The following is a 13,651-nucleotide window of genomic DNA, read 5'->3' as shown; positions in this document are numbered from 1 at the left end:
TCTCTCTCTCTCTCTCTCTCTCTCTCTCTCTCTCCAAATCTTGATATTAGATTTGTCAATGTTCAGACGATCCACTAAGATAGGTGATGGATCGTTTGAACATTTATTCCAATAACAATGTGACCTAGTAGGCACAATGAAACCAACTTGGAAAGGACATAAAGAAACCAAGAATTGAAATGTACTACACACAACATTTACAAATTTCACAACATGGGCAAAAGGGCTAAATGTTATGATTTTTGTGTGCAAGATCTACATGTAGTATAAAGCACTTCAAAAGCTAAAAGCTATTAATATGGAATGTCACCCAAAAGACATACCAAAATAATGATTTGCACTCAGAATGGTTAATGGTTGTATCGTGGCATTAATTCCAAAACTCTCAATGGCACTTTAGCATCAGTAAGCTCTTCATCTACCTCTATAAGATCAAGAATCTTGGCATAGCCCTTTGATTATATCACATGCACAACCAGTCTCAAGCCAATGCCATAATCATGGACCACTCCACCTCTTCCTTCAAAGGAGCTTCCATGAGTCCCCATGATAATCAAGCCAGCAATGCTCACACCCTCCAATAATGGCACAGTACAAAGAGCAAGCCCATATGAGGCAACACCATGAAGGTACTATCGAGTGCCCACTCTACTGTCAAGGAAGATGGTCATTCACTTCTTGTTGGAAATCAGCTGATGGATGTAGTTCCTAGTACCAATAAGAAGCCCTTGGCTGCCACCGAGGCATGTGCCCTTGGTTGCTTCAAGATCACCTTGATCTTTAGCTTCATTCTTGTCATCTCCTTGTCAATCTTTGTTTTGGAGATAGGATAAACAATTTGACATGTTGTGCAAGGGAAATTAATGGGCCATTTTCCATAAGTGTTGTAGGCTTCACAAAAGAGGAAGTCGCAAAGTATAGAGTCAAGTGGAGGGTGAGCATGGGCGACATTGTGCTGCAAAATGAGTATAATGGTTGTGAAGATGATGGTGCATACAAAGTGTGTCGACCCTATAAGAGGTCACAAACAATGATATGTATGCCAACAAGCGCATGGCAAACTGCTAGACCAGTTATGGAAGACCTGGGCAGGAAAGTGGCAGTGGAGATGTACTCTTTATGTGGTTTCCTAGACCAAACGGTCTCCAAAAAGGGCCTTACAGGGTGGAAGGTGAAGGAAGTTCAAAGTGAAACTTTTTGCTTAAGGATGTAGAGCTTGAAGTGCTAAAGGAACAGGTTCAAAAGGCTTGTCAAACAGAGCCACAGCGTGCAAGGTATGGTGCTCTGAAGTTGAAGGTGTTTGCAGATCTGAGACAAATGGAACAAGTGATGCCATATGTTAGAGCGGTTTTTAGCATATATATGTGTAGAGATTGAATTATGGAGCATGGCGGTCTTTTTAGATCGTCATTTGGAGTCTCGAATGCTAAGTTATTGTCAGTTCAAGTTTCAAAGGGGGCCAGGTTTGGTGCCACTTGAGCCGCTTTGAAAAGCGTGCCATTAGAGGTTTTTTGAAGTTTGATTAGGTTTACAAAGGTAGTATGCACTTTATGGGGCTGGTAGAAATATATGGCTTGTCAACCAAACATCGAGTCGGCCAGATACTAAAGTTTGAAAATGATGGCAGTTGCCGGTTAGGTGGCAGTAGACGATTTTTCCAATTTTTGGGATTCTTCGTTTGGGGCCATCAGATGTAAAAAGGCAAGGAAAATGAAGGGGATCATAGCCTAGTGTGCAAGCTTGGAGGAGAATTTGATGGTCCGGTGGTTGGAGTCTTAAGTAATGAGGAGCAAGTAGTTGAAACCAAGGGGGAAAAATGTTTTTTTCATATTTTTTTAAAGTGACCTTATGAGGCTCATAGAGGGGATATCACCTAGGGCTGCCACATGGAGCTCGCAAGATCCCACATGCACTCAAAGGGTCTGGAGAGGTGTGAGTCCCTTAAGGAATCACAAGGAGGCTCCTTGGAGCTATGGCATCCGATACACACAGCACTGCTCTGGAGGCCTTTTGGCGCCCGTGGACGGTGAGCTGGCGGTTTTGCGTAGGCCGTGGCTCGTGACGATGGTCAACAATGGTGGTGGAAGTTCATATGCTGATGATGTGGCATTGCCCAACTGGGGGCCTATTCACACCGCTCCAGGCCAAATACTTTTGAGAGGAGATTTGGGAGCATTGACGGCGCCGTTGGTGCCCCACCTTGGAGTTTGATCACATGTACCTTGGGGATCAAGCTGTGGGCCGTAATTGGCATGCTTTCACGTGCAAGCAAGGTGAAATTGTACGAGGGAAGCTAAAAATAGAAGGTTGTGCCCACACGCCCTATGGGGCTGGTTTTTGCTGATTTGGGGGGGCTTGTTTGAGAGGAGACAGAGACCATAGAGGGAGGCTCAAGCAAGAGCTCTCAAGGATAAGTCTTGGGCAAGCTTTGGTGAGCGCTCGGAGGAGCCATTTGGTGCCAACGAGGGTTCTTGCAGGAGGGATTTTTGCCATGCTCTTAGTGAGGAGAGCTATAAGGAGGCAAAGCTAATGATTTCTAGGGTTGTTTTTGTGCTCATTGTGCTTGTGCTGACGAAGCCGATGTTGGCAGGTTTTCATGGTGTTGTAGAAGGTGTTTTTTGTTGGAATTGAAGCAAACCATATCAGAATTTTTTGTCGTTTCTTCCCCTTTCCCCCCTCTTCTCTTTGCTCTATTCCAGTCATCTGGTGCCGGTGTTTGGGCCATTTGCGTGCCCTTGTGGCCAGGCAGTTTTTTGCCCCTTATAGGCCAATCTACCCCCTAGGGTACTTAAAAAGCACAAATTTATTGCAATGGATTGGTTTTGCATCATTCATTTAAATGCAACCTTTTTATGGCAATTCCAGTATATGTTCACACTCAAGGACACTAGAAAAGCTCAAATCAATTATGAAATGAAGTTTCCAGCAAACTATCACTTGCTTTAGCTCTACCTACTACACCCTTGCACCAAAAAGTCAAATTACATTGGACACTTGGTTTCACAATATGTTATTTGTTTTGATATCCTATAAGGAATTCAAAGCTTGAAATGACCAAAAAAAGGTGTCCATAAGGATCCATATAAAATATTGATGCAAAACCAATAGGTTTTAGTAAATTTGGTTATTTTAAGTACCCTTGGGGGTAGATAAGCCTACAAGGGGCAGAAAAAGGCCTGGCCACAAGGGCGCGCAAATGGCCCATCCATCAGTTTTGGATGGGCCATTTGCGCGCCCTTGTGGCCAGGCCTTTTTTTGCCCCTTGTAGGCTTATCTACCCAGAAGGGTACTTAAAATGCACAAATTTACTGAAATTGACTACAATTACATACAGAACTTGAAATTACAAAGCTAATAGACAGAGTAGACACAACTGTTGATCATATTGTCATTGGAAAGTCAAATCATTACAAAGATAAGGGTGTGCAATACAAAAAGAGGGGTAACTTCGGCTAATGCTCGAAGTCTCGTCGCAATCGTCGTGCAAGCTGCATATCTTTTGGCTGTATTGTCACTCGCTTTGCATGAATGGCACATAGGTTGGTATCTTCCAACACTGAAATGATGTGGGCCTCTGCAGCTTCTTGAATAGCCTCTAGCGCTATTGCTTGCATTCTATACTGATTTCCATAGCTTTGAAGCACTTCCTTCACAGTGCGAGCAAAGGGGGCGCGTCGAATCAAGAGCTCCGTCGTCTTCTGGTAGTGGCGGATTTCTGCAAATGCCCTTGCTATTTTTCGGCGCCGCTGCGGTTGTCTTGGGGGCACTTGCACATTTGCTGGCGGGCGGCGTGAAGGCTTCTTGAAAAACTTAGACTTGCGTCTGTTTACATGCTTAGGGGGTGGTTCTGCAGCCTGTTCTGATTCTTCCTCTTCCCTTGGTTGCCGATCTTGTCGTGTGGGGAGAGCTCCCTTGCCTTGAGGCAATGTCTTCCCCCCAACGGCCACCCGGTGTGTGCGCGGTATTTTTTCTCGCAGCCATGGTGGCTCACTCTCTGATTCGGTGTCTGTATTGACCACCCGAGTCCTGGATGGTCCTGCTTGTGATTGGGGGCGCGACGGCTGCTCCCTATCGGACTCTGATGTTTGCAGGCCCTCTGCTTCTCGCCAGCGCTGGGCACGTTGCTTCATTCTCTTTCTAGGTGTTATATCTTGAGGAGGTGGAGATTCAACAGTCCTTGATGACTCTCGTGCCCTACCACCATGCCCACTACCAGAAGAGTTCCTGGAACGGCCAGGTGTTCGTGGCCGTTTTCTTGTGCCTTTAAGCCATGACGGCTTCTCACATCCTTGGAGGGTGTTTTTGTTGGCACACGGATGCTCTTTCGCGGTTTGTTTGGTGCGCGCCATTTCGTTGGTAAGAGCTCACCTGTTCTTAAGAAATGAGTGATTTATGAGAGCATGCAATATTTATAAGGGCCCATTTAAAAAGGGCCCTGTTCACACTAATTTTTTTAAAAGAAGTATTATTTTTTAAATAAACATGTCGCTAAGAGTTGGACCCTGCGTTCACGTTTAGTGACTCGCGTAGTATCCACTTTGATCCTTGTCGCACTCTGCATCGCCGCCATGCAGCATGCTTGGTGGGACCTTGCGACATTTGCCACTTGTTGCTATGCTCTTGACGACTCCATTTGCGCACTTCAATATAGCAATCTTGGATTGTCGCGCACGCTCCATTGTGAGCTTACGAGCAAATGTTGTGCGAAAAAACCAGTTGAACATCTCCTCCAAATAATTGGATTGCACCATTCCACCACCATGTCGAGTATTTTTGAAGTACACTCCCCTTGCTCGATAATGGGACTTCTCCATGCTTTGAGTGCTAAAAATTTCAAGCGATCCATACTTGTGCATAAAAAATGCACCATGCGCAAACAAGATATGCTGTTCACATGAGCAAACGATCCACATTAGTAAATAAAAACAATCCCTTGTAATGAATACACCATGAATGACTTACCATGTAATGTGTGATGTTATTTTCACCCCAAGAAAGGGTGAAGACCTTGGTAAAATCTGCCAAAGCTTCTTGAAATGATTGCCGTTGTTCTTCTGTTGTGCTGTTAAGGCTCATAAGCTTGACCATTTTATCAAAATGGGCCCAAACTTGCTTGCGCTTGTTTGCAAGCTTGCCATTTGAATCATTTTCAGTAGTAGCTTTGCATAACTCCTTCCAAAGCTCCCAAAGGTTACCTGCCTGCTGGTTGGAGCTGCTTTGAGCATCATATCGACTTGGCTTTCCTTGGGAAACTTTCTTCAAAAAGTGTCTAGCTTTTTGTCCACTCATTGACACTTGTTGAGCAATTTCATGGGCCTCCCCTGTGTTCTTTGCAGCAACTATAGACACATTTCCACCGTGACAGCCAATGGAATTCAAGAGTACCTCCACTCTTTCGATCGCTTCCTGGGACTTTTCCAACGGTTTCATTGTGAAAGCATAGTCAATGTGGAGCATCAATAGCCTATCAAAAATACGCATGAATGCGTGTAATGTACAAAAATGTACATTCGATAGAGGAAATCGAAAGATTGGATTCCAAGTGTGGTCCTTTTGATCACGGTCTGGGGCATTGAGCATGGGACATCTCAGAATAGACGCTTCCCATTCTCTACCTTCATCTCCGACATCATGACAATCTAACCCTTGTTCTCCATGCCCTTGCCATGGAAGCATGTAACTGGACTTTGCAGTGCTCTTATGTGATTTTTGTCCATTAGGTTTGTACCCTTGAGTGCAAAATGGACAAGTCATGAGAGAAGAAGCCCCTTGTTTGCAGCCAAGAAAACACTTTATGGTCTTCAAATCCCCACCTAAGTGCCACTCCACATCATAACTACCAAAGCCCTCAATCTCCAACTTCTGACCTGCAATTTGGGAGTGTATTACTTCTGTGATCCATGGAGTTCTCTCAAAAATCCACGAAAGTACTCCATTGGTCTCTTTGGGCACCTCAATAGCACCCAACCACCAAATGTCTTTCTCTGATTGCACGCTAAAAGATAGGGTGGGATATGGCTCGACTGAATCCCTTCGCTTGGTTTGCAAAAGGGCCTCGTTCATTAGAGTGACACTTAGCCTCTCTAACCTTCGGCCTTTCACTATTTGACACTCATCGAGTTTCAGCACAAAAGCGACTTTTGTGTCAAGCACTACAAAATAAATAGTGCTAAGACCTTAAACTTCAGCTTCTATGAAAAGAATAATACCAAAGAAAAAAGTAAAGTGTGTCACCTTCTTCAGGTAACTCGTAAAATCTAAGCATGGCTTCTTGAAGCCTTCTAAGATCCACGAAAATATTGTTCCACATTGTGTAAGGGAAGCCCTTATTCGAAGGTCGTATGGATTGTTTCTTACCTTTTCCCCTTGTCTTTGTTGCGCACAAAGCATAAAGGGAAGTTGGCATTGTGTCCTCAATGTGTAGGTATGTCCCAATGCGGGAGAACACATCTTCGTTTGTGGCCTTCTTTGCGAGCTTGACCTTGTGAGGAACGGGAAATAGGTTTTCCACAATGCCATGTTCTTTGAGGGCATCCTTTAGGAGTTGAAAAATAGCCTGATAGGCTTTGGTGTTGATTCCAGCCTCATCACAAGCTTGTTGAACGTCATCATCATTAACCACATTTCTTAATTTACGCATAAGGTCCTTGGTGACTGCATCCTTAATGTGCTTACCTCCAGGTGATTGTAAGATAGAAATAACGTCCTCGGTATTGAGACAACTAGTGAGAAGGTTGACTCGATTATCTTGGCTTGTTCCACCGCATGCCTCCTGGATGAAGTTTCTAGTAACAAATAAACATAAATGTTAGAAAATAGTGTGAAGTAAGAATGCAGCATGCAAGTAAAGACCAAATCACCTTGTGGCTGTAACTCGTCGTTTGCGTGCTCCTCCGGAATGTGCAAGAGTTTCAATGGATGAATACGGGCGTTTGCGTTCCCTTGCACCAAGGGGTGTTTCTTTCAAGTATGTGATGGTGTTGGTAAGCTTCTGGATGTGGGACTCCTTTTCTTGCATTTGTTGTTCAAGACTTTTAACTACCCTCTCCGAAGAGGCAACACTCTCTTGTAATGCCGTCGTCTTGAGGTGAAGAGCTTGACATTCGTGCATCCACATATGCAAAGAAGCACCTGCACCCATACACAGCCGCTTGCAATAGCCTAACAAGCCTGCTTCTCCCCTCCCAAGAAATTGAAGAAATGTGGAAAGGCTATTAAACGGTGGATGGAAGCGGCTTATAGGATCGTAAGGGTACAAATGGCCATCCACCCAAATGTCAACATTGGTCTCACAAGTGGTGCGACGCTCCTGTGATGACCTTTGATCACCTTCACTAGTGGTCTTCGGTGCAAATGCCGTGGGTAAGCGAATATGTATGCTTTTGGTGTGCGGAGTACGTGGTGGTGGAAGCAAACCATTTGTGATGTCCGTGAGCACCATGGAAGCTGTTGCGTGAGGGAAGCAAATGATGAAAAGATAGAGGGGGAAGGGTAGAGAGGCCGAGCAGGATGGGAGGAGAGAAGGAGAGAGGGAGGGGAGGGAGAGATTGGGGAGGAGGAGGAAGGTAGGGGCATAGAGGGAGAGGAGAGGGAGAGGGAGAGAGGAGGGAGGAGGAGGAGAGAACAAAATGTTTATTACTTTTTGGGGGAAAAGATTTTTGAAAAAATGGACTTTCTAAGCTTGTGGGTTAAAAAATGGATCAAAAAATGATTTTTGGATATGTATATATGTTGGGAGGGAGTTTTAAAAAATTTTGACTCTTTTTGACCCACGGAATTGCTGATGTGGACACACCCATATGCTTCCTTCACTTTAAAAAAAGCTAGAGAGAGAGAAAGCAACCCTTTAGGTCCACATCCTACATTTGTCTAAAAAAAAGGCTAGAAAAGCCTACTCAAAACTACCTTCTTCAATGCCCTTGCCCCCTAAACCCCACACAACATTAGCCTTAATCCCTAAAAATTAGGATTCCTTACAAGGCCCATGCAAGGTTCATATTTCTCCTAATGATGTATGGACGCCAGGCATTATAGGTCCTAGTATTTAGCAAAGGTAGATTTGAAACGCATGCAAATTTAGGAAATTGATAGCTTATGAAGCATTTTTCACCATATGTGTGGTATCTCTATGAGATTTATTGTGGGTCTACAAATCATATACGAGCTGATGGCTCAATATAGGTGCTTGTAGGTAAATTGACTTAACTTAGTTCAATATTTAATCTCTAAAATTAAACAAGATGGTTTTCATAATTTGTATCAATTATATAGATTACTCAAAAAAGATGATTGTGCATAATTTGTATCAATTATATAGATTACTTAACCAAGTTGGTTGCTCATAATCTGTATCAATCATATAGATTACTCAACAATATTGGGAGTAATTGTGACCCATGTCGACCAGTCAATTTTGGTGGACTATCTATAAATGATTGGGGAGAAACAACTCAATATCAGTACTACCACTCATCCAAAGAAGGATGGGAAACCTGCAAGTCACTAGTCTTGTGCTAGAGGATATGCTAAGAGCATACATTAATGAGAAGCAATCCAATTGGAAAGATTATTCTCTCTATTTTGGAGTTTGCTTATAATTCCATTAAGCATGTCACAACTAAGTTTAGTCCTTTCAATTTTATGTCAAGTTTTTAATCTTCATCACCAGTTATGGTGGGGTTGACTACTACTAATGAGGAATGAAATCAAGTCAAGCACTTTATCTGCGCTGATCAATCTGTCAATTTCATGGAAAATTGCGAAAAGGTATTCTTACATGTTTGAGCACCTTCATAAAGTTTGAAAACTGGTCATCCATTTAGCTACCTCCTAGTTGTGAAGCACATTTAAAGTAATCAAGTGAGTTGTAAATTGAGTCTACATACTATGGTATTCATCCAATTTTTGATATAAGCCATTTACTCAAATGTTTGCAAAGGTCAATAATGTAGACAATCAAAATGTTCTTCTTGGTTTCATTGAACCTCCTACTAAACCGTATATGAGTCAAATGGATAGATGGACCCATGAGAAGTGCTACTTTGGAAAACATTAGCATTCTTAAGAACATATCATGCCACTTTTGTTTTTAAAGATGAAAACACTTCTCAAAGGGGGGAGTAATGTCAGGTCAAGGGCCAAAACACACATGCACTATGAGGGTCTATATATAGCTAGGGGGGCCAAGGGCCTATATATGGTATGGTCGTGTGGAGAAGATCATGTGGTTGTTTCCAAGGTCTTATAGAGGAAAAGAATCATACCAATGCATAATCCAAGTATGGAATTGAATCCCATAATGACGAGACATATGTCAGCCATGGGGGAGAGGTACTGAGGGGCTTGGTGACTCTGAACATTCATCTCAATCTAGGAGTAGGCATTCATTTGCATAGTTCTTAGAAGTTAGAGCAAAATGACAGAGCAAAGGGTTAGACTGATGCCATTTATGGTAGCAGGAGAAGCAAAAAAGCAATGAAACATCAAAAAGCATATCAGAGTAATGAATTGAACATTGTAGCTAAAATAATTGATCAAGATAATGGTAGATGGGATGTTGATACTGACCATTACAGGCACAAAGTAGGGAGAGAAGTCTTATCATAAGAAAAAACCCAGATGCAAAGAACGGGAGCTAGATCACCACAGTTCTAGACATGGGGAGAAATACAATGATCTAAAGATCGCCTTTCCAACATTTAAGGGTGGAAGGAAGGATGATCTAGATGTACACATACATGATTTCAAATAGTATGCAGATCTAAAAGATGACTAGGCTGAGTACTTTCCAAACTCTTTGAAGGATGTGGTGAGGAAATGGTATTACCATTACCCAACATGCAAAACTGAGACCTATAGCAAGCTAAAGAAAGAAATTCTTCTTGAATACAGTGAGAATCATGGGGGTGATTCTTTGTGAACTAGAAAAGATTAAGCAAGGCAGATTATCAGTAAGAAGCTACGTTCACTAGAGACAACTGAATAAACCACCTTTAGAATAGGGGATGCGTGTTTGGTTTCTAAGTGGATTGAAAAGTAAGATGCTTAGGGAGAAAGAGGTACTAGCACCAACTAAGAAGTTTAATGATCTGGTCCAAAGATCTTTGAAAGGCCATAAAGGAATAAGAAAGTCGATTGACAATGAATTATTGACTAAGGAGTCAAGTTTCAGTTCTAGCTCAAAGTTTGTCTAAAAAGGTTGAGGCAAAGACTAAGAAAAAGGGCTCTTGAAAAAAGAAGATAGTACTAATGTGAAAGCCAATTTTGGAGCTGTCAAAGACCAAACCGTCAGTGGAAAATGTCAAAACCTGGTGTACAAAGTGTAAGTCAAAAGAACAAAGGTCAGATGGATGTTTCTAGTGCACTTATTACAAAGAATTTTGGCATCTATGGAATAATTATAAGATTAGAATACATCATTTTAAAGAAGGAAAGGGTGTATCAATGATAGCACTGACAAACATAGAACCAACAAAACATGAAGGTATGCTAAGGGTTGTGGAGAATGAGGCTAGTACGAGAAATATGCCAAGGAGAGGTAGATAATATCAGAATTTCACATGGTCAAGGATGACGTAGAGTTGACTTTACAAGGCGTAATTTCAGTTGCTACACATGTGACAAGTATGGACAATTTGCAGCTCAATGTCCAAAAAATGCTAAATTTGAAGCAACTATAGAAAAAATGGTAGACCCAATTTTGATGCACATGATCACCAAGAGTGCTGGAGTTGTCATTGAGGATTTACACCCAATTTTGATGCACGTAATCACCAAGAGTGCTGGAGTTTTCATTGAGGATTTACTAGATGAGTCGATGATGAGCCGGTTGAAGAAATGAAGCAAACGAAAGAGGCTCAAAGATGGGAGAAGCCGCTGGGGCCATCTGGAAGGCCGAGGGAAAGGCCAAGGAGGTAGTCAAATGGAAAAGCAGACAACTTTGGAAACCAAGATCATAGAGGATCTGGCTAAGAAGATGCTAGAGGAGGTAGACAATTGGAGGCCAAAATTATCCAAACGCTTTTTCTAGGCAGAAAAGGTGGTCGATGAATGTAAGGAGCAAAGGAATCTAGCAACCAAGATTACTAAAAATCTGGCTAAGAAGATGCAAGAGTAGCCTGAATGCTTTGATGCCAAAACCATCGAAATGTTGCCCCCACAACCCTTGGTAGCTCAAGTAAATATGCCCATAATAGTGTTTGGTATAGAAGAGGATGGTACTGGACTGCATGAGTTGGTAATAGCAACAATAAAGAGTTTGGTTGAGGAAGTGTGGTAAGTTAGAACAGACTTGGCTGGAGCTAAGAACACTGACCTGAGGATGGAAAATGCTAGAGAGCAATTTGAATCCTCACCCAAGTGTCAACCAGCCACCAGACAAAGGAGACCAGTTGAGTGGAACTACAAGGATAGTTAAATGGAGAAAAGATCTTCCAATTTAGATATTGGTTCTAGTAATGAGTAGGATGAAATTTATGTCAAGGTGTGTGAGTAGATTCAAAATCTCACAATTGAATTAGATGATATCAGATGCACCTTACCAGAAGCTGTAAAGTTCATCAAAAATAAGAGAAAGCATGCAAAAAAGCAATGGCAATGGACTTATATTCCATCAAAGATGATGAGGTGCTAACCATCCAAGTTGACTATACAAGCTCATAAAGCAATGGGAACCTTCGTCAAGAGTAATCCTAGATGGTGGGGTGAGAGTGAATATTTTGGGCGAGCATGTTAGGCAATAAAATGGGTATTGTGGAAATGAAACCAACACTATTTAGGATACAAATGGATGATTAGTGGTCCATGCCACTGGTTTGGTAGAAGACTTGTAGATCAGAGTAGTCAAAGAAAAGTTTGAAACCAACTTTCTAATAATGGACATATAAGGTGCAATGGGACATATTATTGGGTAGACCTTGGCTCAAAATTGTTGGAGCTATTTACGGCTATGCTTATCAAATACTAACCATTCAAGTGCCCAGTTGGAGGATTCAAGTCAAGAATGATAACACCGGGAGCTAGAAAAAGTCAATGAGATGAGAAGAACTTTGCAAAAAATATGGAACAAAGAAGGTCGAGTGCCTGCTCACATCTATGATTATCTTTCCCATTGCAGAGATCAACCTGAATGTAGTACTAATGGATATAGATTGGGATGAGAGGCAAAGAAAGAAATACCTTGAACATTTTATTGAGTCCAATTCAAGTGAGAGGACAATAATTCTAGATGGAAGAACACCAAGATAGTCAGCCCAAGATAAGGAGGATTTTCGATTGCAAGCGGATCACGGGTAGATGAATGCAGAGAACCCTGACTCAGGTGCTGAGCGGGTAGATATGGAACCACGACTTTCTTAAGTTAGGGAATACATTCAATGAATACATAGCAAGGACTTGGACTGACAAGGAAGATGAGTTGTTGGCAAAGAAACAAAGAGGTGGACCAAACTGGTTATTTCCAGACAACCAAGAAATAGAGGAGTGGAATCTCGGTCAAAATTAACAAGCATATGAAGTTGAAGATTAAGGAAAAAGCCAAGCACGTATTTTAGAAATAGAGAGATGTGTTTTATTGGAAGCTCATGGACCTAAAATTCTTTGATCCAAAGCACAGATACCACTTAAGCCAAATGCAAGACTAGTTAGGCTACAACAGTACTACAGAATGAATCCCAGAAGGAGATTGTTAACATATAGTGAAGGCGCGATTCATAACAAAGGTAGCAAGTAGTGTGTGACTATTTTTTATAGTGATGGTGCCAAAAAATAATGGGAAAATTAAGCTATATTATTGCAATTAGATGAACCTCAAAAACAACACAACCCACCATCACCAATTCAACATCAAAAGGTGAACCTTTAGAGTTGACCCGAGGGACTGGGAGTAGCGGAGGATCAAAACTAGATAGCACTATTAGGGATTGTTCAAATTTAGGATTTGATAAGTGAGGAAGCAAAGGATAATGAGTCCCATAATGATAATTGGCGGGTTATTAATGATCAAATCTCTTTGGGAGTCTTGTCGTTACTCATGACAAGAACATACCAATTCATGTGTGCCACATCAAAACCGATGGTGGACAGAACCTCGAGGTGCAAGATGAGTGGTGCATTCATGTCTAGAATTAGGATAACTATGATGCACATGTGCGACCCAACTTTAGTTCCGCAACATCTTGTGCAACTTGCACCTTGGCCTGTAGAGCTCCTTTGCCATTGCTTGCATCACCTTCATCCACATCGCTTACTGTGTGTGCATCACCATCTCCTTCACCCTCTTCAGTGTTTGCTACACAACTTGATACTACCAAGTGTTCTTTTTTTGACTTGCCTTTATCATCTAATGAGTTCTCGTTCTCTACATAGAGTCTTTTGCAGGGTTCCGAGATGGGGAGGAAAGGGCAGCTTATGTCATAGGCTATGCAAGTTGTCATAGATGATAAAGCCATCATAGATGATAAATCCATGGAGCTTGAAGAATTGCTACAACTAGTCAAACAACAATGATCAATGCCACATCACAACATAAGGAAGTATGTGGGGTATGGAGGTGGTGCTTGAGGCCACCAGAATCACGTTGGATGCAGGGATTATCTAGCAGGTATGGAGGTGATGCTTGAGGCCACCAAAATCACCTTCGATGTAGGGATTA

General features: G+C 42.0%; 1 pseudogene; it reads right to left on the bottom strand.

The window, feature by feature from the left end:
• Positions 1–350: 350 nt before the first annotated feature.
• LOC147450090 (L-gulonolactone oxidase 3-like) lies at positions 351–13,448 on the bottom strand (annotated as a pseudogene).
• Between the last annotated feature and the right edge of the window lie 203 nt (positions 13,449–13,651).

Source organism: Adiantum capillus-veneris, chromosome 9 (assembly GCF_014529385.1).
Source record: "Adiantum capillus-veneris isolate H3 chromosome 9, ASM1452938v2, whole genome shotgun sequence".
Taxonomy (NCBI): domain Eukaryota; kingdom Viridiplantae; phylum Streptophyta; class Polypodiopsida; order Polypodiales; family Pteridaceae; genus Adiantum; species Adiantum capillus-veneris.
The sequence above is the reverse complement of the archived record's forward strand: the minus strand, read 5'-3'. Positions and strand labels throughout refer to the sequence as shown.